The following is a 13,582-nucleotide window of genomic DNA, read 5'->3' on the forward strand; positions in this document are numbered from 1 at the left end:
TAAGAGTGTATGTGGGCCTGTGGGGTGATTTGTACCCAGTTGTGTATTTGTGCTCCTGCCTGTGGCAAAGAGATTGTGAAATCCAAAGGTATTTATGCAAGGAATAGGAAATGCAGCCCTGCCACAGGTCCATCAGCAATGTCACCCTTGTCAGGAGGCAGCGGGAAATGCAAACGCAGATCCTGCTGCCAAGAGCTCCTGGAAAACTCTAATGGGTGTCACTGGATGCAGGAAAAGGAGAGCAGCAAATGAATCATTGCCTGTTTTGTAGGGGATGGTGACTGTGGGAGGTGTGCTAGGACCTTCTTCATTAACCTTTGCACTAATGAGAGATAATGACAGCTGCTGGCTGAAGCTGGAGCCTTCCCTCCTGCTCCTTTGTTTACAATGAAAGGACTCTTTTTGGCTCGTGTCTTTGTGATTCCTTATGACCTTAATTTACTTGGAGACAGTGTTTTTGCAAGGTGCAAATTACCTCCCTCCAGGCAGAACCTGGTTTCAGAGCCCAGTCTCCACCTTTCCAGTTCGTAGCTCTCCAGCCATCCAGACTGATCACCGCAGGTATTTTTAGAAGGTCATTCTGAAGCAGTAATTTCATCGTGTGATTTTATCTTCTGCCTTTTAGCAAATATTGTTATTTCAACCCCCCCCCTGCTGCTTCAGATGGTGACAGGTTTTAATGTCAACATCAAATTACTCCATATTTCTCAGCCCGGTTCCTGAGCCAGGACCTCTGCTGACACATGGAGTCACGCTGGTTGTCATTCTCAGCAGAAGGACCAAGACCGTGTGAGCCTGGGTGAATAAATTTCCTTCTTCTCTTTAGAGGTGGTCCCTCGAGACCGTTTTTTCAAGCAGAAGGATTTTCCACTCTGCAGGACAAACAGTGCCATTCATAGAAAAAATATGTTAATGGAAGGGAGCTTTGTGCCAGAATCTCTCTGTGTGTGTATCAGCCTCAGCAGCAATGACAGTGCAGCTCCAGCAACAGGCTGCGAAGCTGCAAAAGGAGAAACGACTGTGTTTCTATAGACCCAAACAAAATAAAGAGCATTTCTTTTTCTCTTTTGATCTGAATCTTTTATTTTGATTTTTAAATTTAATTGCAGGCATCAAATTTGCAAGAGCAGAGTGTCATTTTCCTCTTAAAAAAAACCCCACCAAAACAAACAAAAAAAGGCGTCCAGGTTTCTATCCCATTTAATAACAACTATTTTAAGGTAGGTCAAACCTGTGGCCTGAAAACCCTTGACAGTGTCCCTTCAATATATTCCATTAGCCAGCAAAGGGTCTGATGTAAACTGACATACAGCTTTTAAAAGAGCAAACTGGATTGAGAAAGCTGATAATCTCATTTTGTTGAAGGACTTCTATCATGTTACTGAGCAACGTGTCTTGGTGTTGCTTTACCCATGCACAAGGTGTCCTGATGGAGACCACGAGGACTGAAGAACATTGTTGGTCCTTCCAGCAGCCATGAAGTCAACAGGCACCACTACTGGCAGCGACAGCTCCTTACTCCATGTGGGGCCTTGTAGCACCACAAAGTGGTTTTCATGCCACTAATGGGAGATGCACCGTGGTCCTGGAGCCTTTTCCCAGTCTTTGGAGCACTACTAACAAATAATTTTGTCCAACATGTCCTAAAGGTATTAGTTACATCTACCGTTCTGCCAAATAGCTGTTTCTTTCTGGTTTGGCACACAGCGTCTCATTCAGGAAAGAAGACAACTGCCTGGCTCAATAGCTGATCTATTTTCTACCCAATGATGGTTTACCTTTTTGAAAATTGATGATCAATCAGTTACATTAAGGATCAGCAGGCGTAATACGTTTACCACATATTATATTTATTCTAGTGTGGGAGGAATGCATTAGGCTTCATATCATTCAAAGGGGATATTTCTGATGTAAAACTGTGCTGTATTAATGAGACTACCCAGCAGAATGGATGGGTCAAACTAAAATAGAACAAGTTGCAGACTCCTGCTTGAAAGTCCTGCTGGAATCTCCAGCTTACGTTATCTGTACAATTCAAACTAAGCCTATTTTTGTCTCAGACATGTTTACATTCACATTGGAAAATATATTAAACCATGTTTAATTATATTCATGTAAAAGGTTGTATATTTTTTTTTGCTTGATGCCACCCAAGACAACTGAACCTCAAGCTCAGGGCTTTCAGATTCTACTGTAATGCAAATACTGCTATTATCTCTGCATGTGCACGGAAGCAAAGCCTTTCCTCTTTTCCCAAAGAATAACTGATTTAGGAATCATTTAATCTCCTTTTGTTACGTTTCAAGTTTTACATTATATTTTAATAAGTCTATCATACTGTACAGACAAAAGGATCTTCAGCTTCTACCGTAATTAAAGAAAATCACTGCAATGGATAACATCATGTCAGCAGATTTCAGTGATCTTGCTTTCACAGCACCTTGCAGACTGAACTAAACCAACTCCAGCTTCTAAAGACGGGCACTAAGTCAATCATTCAGAGTCTCACTGCAGGATAATTTGTCCCGTGCCAGCTTAGTCGCCTGTGTTAAGCCTATTAATTTCTGCTGTGCCATCTCTGGGAGCAAACTAGGTGGGAGGGTGGACAACATGTCTCCGTCAATGGAAGAACTTTCACTTTGATGTATCCCAAGAAAATCCCATGGGAGAATTATGCTTCTGGTGCTCCCATTAGCATCCCTGGCTGGTATCCAGAATTTCTACTGGAATTTCAAGCTGCAATCAGCTTGTTAGACCAGACCCACTCTTGTCTACAATGACCATCACCCGGAGCATCCCACTGCAGATGTGGAGAAAATCTTTCCAGTGTTATATTTCATAGATTTAAAGAGCCAGCAGAGGTCTCCTTTAAGATTTTACTTCTTCCTCTCCCTTAGACAAGTTGGCTGTGGAAAAAATCACCTACAGTTTAAGTTAGTCCATTGGAAACCGTGAATATTATATTGCTCTTTGTGCAAGAAAGAAATTAAAGAGATGAATTTGGCCTTGATTTTTTCATTTGAACTTCTCTGCTTGAGTTGCACTTTTCTATTACCTCTGTGACTCTGCCTTCGTTATGTTATTAAAAGAAAAGTAATTTATGATTGCCAGTCTTGCAGTCTCTAATTATTTCTGGCTGTGCATCACAATTATTAACTTGAGTATCCATCCTTTTTCTGAAAGAATGAAACATCTTTTGGGTGAGTTACTCCTAGATAGTCATGCATCCATCCTTGCAAGCCACTGTGTCCCATTAATAACAACACTTTCTTACTTTGATATGTTGTCTATACTTGGTGCAAGCCCAACATTGGATTTACAGTGAAGATGAAAGACAGTCACTGGTTACTTGAGGCTTGGGTTTAGTACCTGGGTGTACTAAAGCATCTTGCACTGTTCATAGTTTCATTCAGACCAGGCAATAGAGTATCACTCAGTTGAAACTAGAATATCAACATATCACTGCTGTTCTTTTTTTTTCTTTTCTTTTTTTCCCTGAGTTTCACCGGTTTTCCATTTACTTCTGGCAGGTAATGAAGACATCAGTTCTGATCCCAACAGCTCTCTGCAACTTGCTTTCTGAGAAATGGAATAGCACTTTTTCAGTGATTTTGATCAACTGAGAAAATACTGCCCTGTATTTATGGAGGTCAGGACAGTCATTATATTCAGGACATTACTGTGTAAAGTCTGAAGGAGTGGACGATGAATTGGAAAATCAGATTTCTGAAATGAGTTCGAATACCCTGGAGGTGTTTCACCAGATGGGTCTTGGGCATGAATGTCTCAAGCAGAAATGCCCTGGCCAGGTGTAGTGTTCGTGGAAAGCAAAAAAATTCAAAAAAGGCTGGAGAAACCCCCACCTTTCACAGCAGAAACCCCAAAGCCCCTGGGGAAATGCATTTTGTGTTGATGAGGTTGTATCCCCAGTCCCCATGGCACCCCAGCCCCTCTGCTGACTCACGCTGGAGTCAAATCCTGGGATGTGCTCTGTTGACTTCCAGATTTCATCTGTATCTATCATTTCCCCATGTACCAGCACAAAAATATGCTACCTGGCCCAAATACAGCAATCGAAGTGCTCCATGCCAAGCAACACATCTCCATGAGTGAAGCCAGCCCGGACTGCTTTTTGGGTTCAATCTCTCACTCTTCTGTAAGAAAATCATTTGTCTATAAAGCACACCTCTTTTTTATCTTCTTTAAGATAGCCTTTATGGCAGGTGTAACTACATGCAAAGGGAAGCGGGGGGGGAAACCTTTAAGTATTTTGCATTTATAGTTATATGTATCTTTATTTCATAGTCAGTAAAAATCCCTGCTGATTATGTCATTGCTGAGGCAATCAGGTGCCAAAAATATATATTTTTATTTCATCTGAGCAATAATCATTTTCTGCCTGAACAGTAGACCCAGTTATTGTTTCTTCCCTTATGTTTTCATTAATTAGAAGGAAGTGGAGAGGTAACAAATGACTCCCTGGATGCTGAAGTGTACATTTTTCACTGTCAGGTTATAAGAGGCAACGGGCAAAGACAATATATCCTGTCAGATGTGAGAGTACTTATTGTCAGCATGGTTTGTAAAAATAGAAAGTGAGGTAGATTTTCTGGATGGAGTCAAAGCTATCTATGGATGGAGTTTAATCTGACTAATTATAACTAAAGGCTTTGGCAAACAGCATCATGTAGCTGTGAGAATACTGGATGGTGCTTTTTTTTCTCATCAAGCCCGTGTGAATGTTAATGTGTGTAAGTGTAAAATCGACTTCTATTAAATCTTCTAAATTGCCATGCACTTCTTCACCCGCAATGCCTCACTTCTTCATAACTGCGCTGCGGAGTTACTGGTAAAAGTATTAAAACTCTTTGAAACAGTCATATATCTTCTGGTTTACAGGAAATGCTTCAAGTGAAGAAAAAAAAATAAAAAGAAAAGAATAATTTCCGAGGAGCACTTCTCTCTTGCAGCAAAGCAGAGAGAGGAGGGCAGTTTCATCCACAGCTGAATGGCTCCAATTTCTCGAGCAGCTCCCAGCAGGAAGAAGGCAGCACTTCTGGAGGAGATTATGTTTCCTATCAAAGAAACACCAAGGAGCAAACCCTGGGACTCATGTCTTGGTTTAGGAATTTTAGGGAACTCAAGGAGCTGAATCTGACCCTCTCTTGCCAATACTGGGGACACAGAAGTCCAAGACAGCCAAGGCACCCCAGCCTGACCCCAGCCTTTGCTCTTGGAGCCAGGAGTCAGGCAAGACATGCAGATGAGTGATGTCCTCCATGTGCTGAGTGATGTCCTTCATGTCCTGAGTGTTGTCTCAGCTCCTGCACCACCTGCACTGCCCTTCCCAGGGTCATGGCACTGCTTCTGCTAGGTGCTCTCTAAAAGCTGGCAAGAGAATGCAGAACATGAAAACAAGCAAGTAAAACCAAGCTGAAGTTTTTCTGGCATGCAAATGACAAGTTGAGCTCTGCTTTTTTTCAGCACTGTTGAATTTTATATTAATTGCATCCTGGTGCAGATGCAGAACGCTCTGTAGCCAGATGATCTGTGTAGCCACAACCATTCCCATCTTCCTCAGCCCAAATACTTTGTTAAAATCATCTCGCCCTTTGCTTTGGTGAGGTCTGAGTGACCTGTACAGGACAGGAACAAGCTCTTCTGCATGGTGTGAGCTGCCTCATGCTCTTCTCAGACCACTTAGACCACCCCAATGTCCAACACCCTGCAGTGCAGCCCGTTTTCACAGAGGAATTATTGTCTCTTGTGAAGCTGGAGTACTACAGGCATCTAGAAATCGAACAAGCTGAGCATTTGCAATGCAAAGCACCATGCCCTAAACCCAGCTCCAGGCCTGGGGAGAGGAGGCAGGAAAGGAAATCTGTCGTGCGTCACAGATGTGAGCTGCACTGCACAATGCACTTCTGGCAAGGTGCGCATGCAGGGCTGGTGAATAGAATAGAATAGAATAGAATAGAATAGAATAGAATAGAATAGAATAGAATAGAATAGAATAGAATAGAATAGAATAGAAATCATTGTATGGCATTATTGTGTTTCAATCTGTGCTTTGCAGTTTAGCAGCTTTCCAGATATGTCTCCCAGATACCCATTTTTAAGACATCCTATTTTCTGTTCTAAGACCAGCAGCCATGAAATCCACTCTGGATGGCCCAGGAAGAGGATGATGTCTAAGCAACCGAAAAAATCCTCACTTCATTTTATTCTGCTGATTCACTTTTCCTGTCTGAGATGGATCTGAGACCTTTTAGTAGTTTCCTAATTAGCAGATAGTTACTGACTTAGAAGCAATGTTAATATGCAGGAAAAGAGCAACCACGTTGCAACTCAGATCCTCACTGGTTTAGTTTGACTTTTCTTTGCTGGCTTCAGTTGGGTTAGAGATTAATCCAGACAAAATCTGGCCCAGCTTTCTTGGCAGTGTGTGTCCATAAATGCTATGGTAATGTTTGCAGTGTAAATCTGTGGGTATTTCACATCTCAGAACAACTGTGATGACTGCTGAGAGCATTTGCTTGATGGCATTGCTGCTGCTTGGATGGCTCTTGGAGATACATGCATTTAAAAAAAAATAAAAAGGAAGAAAAGAGAGAGTATGTAGTAAAAAGAAAACCAAAATTTATCTGAGTAGAATGAAGATTTTATCTTCCATTTTGCCTAATTCTAAATGTGAAAGGTCAGTAATGAGGGTGTGCTATGAAAAGGAAAAGGCTGTGGGGCTGGCATAAAGGAGACAACCAGTAAATTGCAGCAATTTTACATAAGACTGCGGCTCCGGAGTGGGGAATTAGGTGACACCGACCTGAGGGGCAAAGTCATCCTACACGATGATGGGGGAAAGCCTGGGTTCAGGTCCCTGTGCCGCCCCCAGTGCATCCTGTGCCTGGGGATGGAGTTTGTCCCTTGGGTCCTCCCACACCGGTCCTGCATCCCCCATAGAGCATTTTTCATCAACGTTGGGGAAGCCCAGTATGATCAGAGAGAGACCTGTCCTTGCTGTTATATCGTAAAACACCTATAAACTGAAGGAAGAAGAAAGAGAATAAAATGAGGGAAGTGGCATTGTGTGCAATTGAGCCTTTTGCCCGCCTGTGAAATAGTCTTTGGAGTTGCCTTTGCGCTATGGTGGTGGGTTTTGAAATGAATGATGAGGACCAAGCAAAACGTGTGACCATCCGAGCACTCTTCGCCCAAGGACATCCCTCCTCCAGCCCCCACGCACCGCTGGCAGCTGCCAATCACTGCGAATAAGATATTTTATGGTGACAGAAATATGAGGTCTCTTGTGACACTCTGCAGTTTTTATTTCTCCTTCCTGATTCTTGGTGGCTGTTAAACACGATGGACATTGGAGGGTTTTTTCCAGCGCATGCTCAGCATTATGGCTCCCAGAGTCAGCACTGCCTGCAGTAATAAAAGGTGATTGTTTCCAAAACTGAATATCCCCTTCATTTGGGTCATTCTTTGAATTGACTTCATTAATAAAGGAAAGGCCCTATTTAAACATAACTTTGTCTTCCTGGCAGAATATACGCAGATGTCATAAAGAAAACAACACGCGCTGTTTTAAACGGAAAACTTTAATACCAAATTGCATTAACTAATAACATAAAAACACCAACCATCTGGCTTTTTGGTGGGAGGACTCTAATTCCATTAGGGCTTTAATAAATGTACTGCACTGTAGAGACATTTTACTTTGATAGCCTGGGCAAAAACGAGTAGCGTTTACAAGATTAGTATATGCAGCAGCCCCAGGATCTCTCCCTTGGAACGGCTCTGGCTGGAGCCAAGGGGACATCACTGAAGGACAGAGATGATGCAAAAAGTGCTGGCACTGGGAGATATATTTGGGGTGCCCACGTGCCTTTGGGTGTGATACTCCAGCGTATGAATGTGGCCAGGGAAGGGAAAATATCTGGTGGCCCTTGTACTGGTGGGGAGTCCAGGATTCAACGGAGTGGACAGAAACAATGCCAGAAAGAAGTGGGTTGCTCCAAACCCTGACATTTTGTTTCTTCTGGGTGACCGCTGTCACATGAGAAAGAGTAAGCAAACAAGGCAAAGAACATCCACGCATCTTACTATAGATATTTTTAACTGATTCTATTAACGATGGGCATGTTTGTGTTTTTTTGAACAATATGTATTCCAAATTGGTCTTAATGTCAGCTGACCCTCGTGATCGCTTTGTCACAGTAATTACTAGAGCTTCTTTAAAAGGCAACCTGTACCCAGAAATATCTGTGAGTGAAAGCACATTTCCATGTCGGTATCTTTGGAACACAATGTCGATTTGCAAGAAGCCGCAGTGTCAGATGAAGCTTTTAAAAAGTTGGATGTCTTCCAGATTTTAATTTACATGATCATTAATACTGACTTACTCCAAATATATCAATCAGTTTAAAAAACACCATGTCTCACTCACGGTTCATGAAAGAATCCTTAACCAGGTGAATGCTTAAGCGCTTGCTTAGCTTTAGGCAAGTGCTTAAGTCTTATTGAATGGCTCAGTGTTAAGCACATTTTCCATTGATAGAGGGTTGGAATTAAGTTTTCAAAATGCAACATCGAGACCTTGTTTGAGAACAGATTCCCTGGGAAACCCCTGCATGGGGCACGGGTGATGCTTTGCATCCCACAGCCCCCGAAATCTGAGCATGAACCACCCTGGGGCCAGGCGGAGAATTTCCAACAGCCTGTTTGAGCTCGTGTTTAGACACATTGCTACAACCCAGCAGATGCAGCTCCTTTCATTAATGCTCCATATTACCAGCTGAAATAACATTTCCCTCTGCTGCCAGCATTTGCACAGCACGGTGTTACCATCAGCCGGGAAACCCCGCAATCCCTTTAACCTGCCAAAGGATGAACCTGTTGGTTTTTGGTTTTTTTTCTGACACTGCAGACATGGAAAGCTATAATAAAGCCATCCAGAAAATGACAGGTTACAGGGCTCTGTGATTTGGAAGCTGTTTCTATTAAGTTGCCCTATCTAGTGGCGGCGGGAGGGATGCTGATGAGGATCTTTCATGGAGTTTTGCTGGGACCCAGCCCAGCCCGCGAGTGCTGCTGCAAGAGCGGCTCATGCCCTGGCTCTCGTGATCCTTGCACTTCTGGCTGTTAATGCCGGTTCTCTGTAATACATTGTAAAATAAACACCCTTTGGGTTTTCTACCTAAATCCACAATACAAAAGGGGAGTTGACTTGAATTGCACGGCTGAATCATTAGAAAATGAATGCTTTGGGGAGGAAAAAAAAAAAAAAAGAAGAAAAGAATTACATTAGCGATCCCCCAGCTTGCCTTTGTGTCTCTTCTCTTTCAGAAATCTCTCATGTTGCTGCTCTCTGCATTTTTCGCACAGTATTGATACATGAAATAAAGCATAAATAACCTCCCTTTCTATTCTTAAGCCTTCGATCCCAGATCACTCTGAGCCTCTTGCCGATAAGACCATTTCCAGCATCCGCTGGCCTGGAAGTAGCCGGTGATGGTCAATGAGCTTAGGAAAAGGTCTGAATATTTGCTCCGTCACCATCCAGGATGTGCTGTCATCCCACCAGGCATTTCTTTGGTCTCCTTCCTGGTGGACAATGGGAATTTTTTTATCCACAGAGGAACTATTATGGGATGCTCTCAATATTTTGGGGGGTTTCAAGGATTTGGGCCCATGCTGATGTGTTGCCAGTGGGTTTCAACACGACGGCTCTTTTGCTATTGCTGCTTGTGCTCTATCGACTATCGACGGGCCCATTTTGGTGAACAGATGCAAATTAGTGCATCCCAGATCTCCCTGCATACATGGCTAATTTTACATTCATTGCAATTTATTTTGCTCTTACACACAAAGGTTTCCACGTGCAGTAGGGTCGCTGGTAGGGCTGTAAAACTGATTGTATATAAAAGGGGAAAAGAGGCTTACTTTGTCCATCAGGATTTTAGTGCTGTCCACACTTCTTGGTGTTCATGTGGACTTCCCAGAGATGCTGTTAGTCCTTCCAATGAGGTGATTGCAGGATGATTGCTTTTCAAGGTCAACAATTTAAGTTTTACCACTCTTTCTCTGAAAGGACAAAGGAGCAACCAGCAGGTAGGCAGAGATGCATAGATTAAGCAACATGATCAGCTGTTAATTAAAGTCCTTTAGGAAAAGGAAGAAGTGCTTTAACCCTTCCCATCACCAGGTGAATCCCTTTATTAGGGGCAGAGCGAATTTTCCTCTTATCTCTGTATGTCAAAGCCTCTTATTCCCATGCAGTCCCCAGTAAAACGTTTCTTGTGCTCTGCTCCTCAGTTTTCATTAGAAATTATCAGACAGAAACTTTATTTTTACTCAACGTTTCCTGACCAGTTCAGTGTGTAATTGGTTCTCCTCTTCTCTTTTGGCGACCGAACAGCAAACATTACAGATTTTGTATTAACATAAATGTAGACATATATATACAGTGTGTGTATATATTTATAAAAAACCTGAATACAACTGGAGGAGCAAAAAGACAGAGACCCATTCGGAGCTCCTTCCAGCAACTCCCTTAATCAGATATAACATTTCTATCCTGTTTTTTATCCCCCCACTGCTCCCAGCATGACACTGGATGTTGCTTCTCAGTCCCACTGAGACTTGGACCTTCAGCTCAGGAGGAAGAAATCCACAGACCTGTAGCTGGGAGAAAATGTTGCATCTTGCTTGAGTGAAGCCTTGTAGACTCACAGCAGCAACCACTTGCCCCAGCTTTCTTGCAGCTTGAATTCAGTCCCTTCTCTCTGGATGGACCAGTCACAGCTTTATTTTTTTCATGGCTTTTGGGGCTTTTTTCCTGTGATTTATATGCTTGAGAAGACCACTGTGCTCTGGTTCAACTAACATCGGGGCAGTAAATTAATTCTGCAAGGGTCCTGTCCAAACTTACATTGATTCTGATTTTGCTGAAAATCATCCATTAGCCAAGAATTACTACCAGTGTTAGTGGAAATGCTGTAGTGTCATTAATTGGAATTAATGGATGGGTAGTTTTTATAGGAGATTTGAATGAAGGCAATATTCCTTTCAAAAACCATTTTATTAGAAATTTGCTTGCCAGCTGTAAAAGGCAATGCCACAACAAGCCATTTCACAAAGCTTTATCCATGGCTTGATGTGTTTTTAATTAAGGGAAAGCAAAGCACTTTGAAGTGTTTTTATTAAAAAAAAATAGCCATATAACAGATAGCTATTTATTTACTGCATAATGGGCAACCTGGACCAAGAGGGGCTGGGAAGGGTCACAGCAACACTGTCCCCATTTATTTACTGGACTTTGAATATTCTCTTTCCTCTGGGTATTTGAAAGGATTGTAGGTTATTTTTGGTGCCTTATAAATTGTTCCATTCCCACACTTCTCAGATGTGAAAAAGAAGAGGATAATCTGCTCTACCTCTTTTCTAAGGACAGGTTATAACCCCACAGCATTAATACTGGAACTGCTGGAATAGCCCCAGTCCTGGCTGAACTGGTTCAAGCCCAGCTGAGAATGTCTATTCTCCTGTTTTATCCCCACTTGGAAAGGGCAGAAAATGGGTCAAACTGATGATGCTCCAGAGGAGCTCTCCTAATCCATGGTGTGTGAAGATCTTCTGCCTTGCCCTTCTCACCTCATAGGACTAGAAGATATTTTATATCCCTCTTCCATGGCATTTGAAGTGTTTACCAAGGCAGGATAAGACTGCTGTTCTCCCTTTGTACTTGAGAAGGCAGAGATAGAGGAAGTTAAAGGTCTTGGTCGAGACCACAGAGCAGGAACTCTCTAAGCTTATTGCAGAAAAATTACCCTCCCACCAACAGAATACGTGAAGTTCCCTATAGGATTTATTTCAGCTTTTAAACCAAACCAGATCTATTTTTTTTAACAGTTTCGATGCTACCACAGCTACTTGCTGTCTTCCCTTGCCTCTCTTATTGACTTGCTTGCGTTTTCCATGAAAAATCTCCACTGGCACAGCATCGGCATCCTGTACCTGACACTGGCAGCACGAATGCAGGTGTGTTTTGTATGACCTCCATGAAAGGATGCTTTTTTCTGTGTTTCTTTTAAATAAGAGGAACTGTGTGTTTGAAATAACAAAGAGTTAAGAGAATGCATCAGGGTATTGCAGAAGTCATGGTAGCAGGGTTGAGGAAGAGGTAAGGACAGGCTGGATTAAACCTTGTGTGTATAAATGGGGAAACTGCACTTTAAAACAGTTTGAGATAGCAGTTTGCTCATCATTTGGGTGAATGGCTCATGCAGATGCAGTGCTCACACCTTGGTCCCCTCATCTGGAGCAGTTGTCCCCAGACTCCTGCTGCACATCAGTGTTGTCAGGAATCCTTTGCAGTCATGGTCAAGGGCACTCCACACAGCCAAGCCTCAGAAATTGCCTCATTCCCTTTCTCTTCCTACCGAACTATATAGTACTACTCTCCGAAAAATCTCATTTCCCCCCTAAACCTACACACAAATGTGCGTTTTAGTACAGAGCCAGGAGCAAATAGCAGCACACAGAAATCTGCTCAGTTCCCTGTTGTTAGAAACAACATTTTCTGCAAACACAGACCTGCCACAGACTTCACACACAGGAGGGGCTCAAAGGACACGCTGCCTGTCCTTGGGTGATGCGGTGGCTGTGGGGTGGCCCTTCCTGCTCCTCCCCTGTGCCACCAGCCGTCACCATTTCCACAAGAGCTGGGCAGGTTACAGAAAGCCAAGGGGAACCACAACAGGAATGAAATGGGGGTTGTATGATCGGAATCCTAATTAGGGAGAAAATATTGGAAATATGCCATATTAGAAACGCTATTACGATTAATAGTGACAATACCACTCATGGGAAATGGGCAAATTTACACAGTAGCTATACATAAAATTTACTCTAGCATATTCCCCTCTCTACCTTGTTTGCACACTGTGATAACAAATTGCTTGTATACTGTGTGATGGTATTCTTTTTATATTTGAATATTTGAGCCAGCAATTCATTTTGTGAGGAGCGAAAGGTATGCAGAGGTCTTGGAGCTACAGAGCGCAGTAAATGATGTGCTGTGATATATTAAGCAAGTGCTAATGTGAAAAACACACACACGCAAAATAATAAAAAATAAACAAACCACAAATGCATGTGGACAGGAAGGTAAACACAGCAAGGAAGAACTTAGTTTGGGATTTCCCTAGCAAGAAAGACGAGTGATCCTGCATGTAAAATGTGAATCCATCAGTCACGGTACCACATCCAAAAAGTTATTTTATCCTTCAATTCTTCTGTTTCGGGGAAGGTCGGTGTAGTCTTTGGATGGTATTTCCACGTCTAGTAGTGGAAAGTATTTTTTGTTTTATCATTTGGATCAACTATAGATTACCCTAAAGGCTTTAAAACCAACAGTTTGCAACACCAGTACAATGCCTATATACTGATCATTCTAAAGACACCCACCTTCTTATTTAATAAAGCCTTTCAAGTCTTTTTGTATTTTATTCATAGGAGCTGTAAAAAATCCAAGGACCTGGTATAAAGAATCATTTATTCTCTTCTACATAGCACTATA

Source organism: Patagioenas fasciata, chromosome 16 (assembly GCF_037038585.1).
Source record: "Patagioenas fasciata isolate bPatFas1 chromosome 16, bPatFas1.hap1, whole genome shotgun sequence".
In the NCBI taxonomy this organism is placed as follows: Eukaryota; Metazoa; Chordata; class Aves; order Columbiformes; family Columbidae; genus Patagioenas; species Patagioenas fasciata.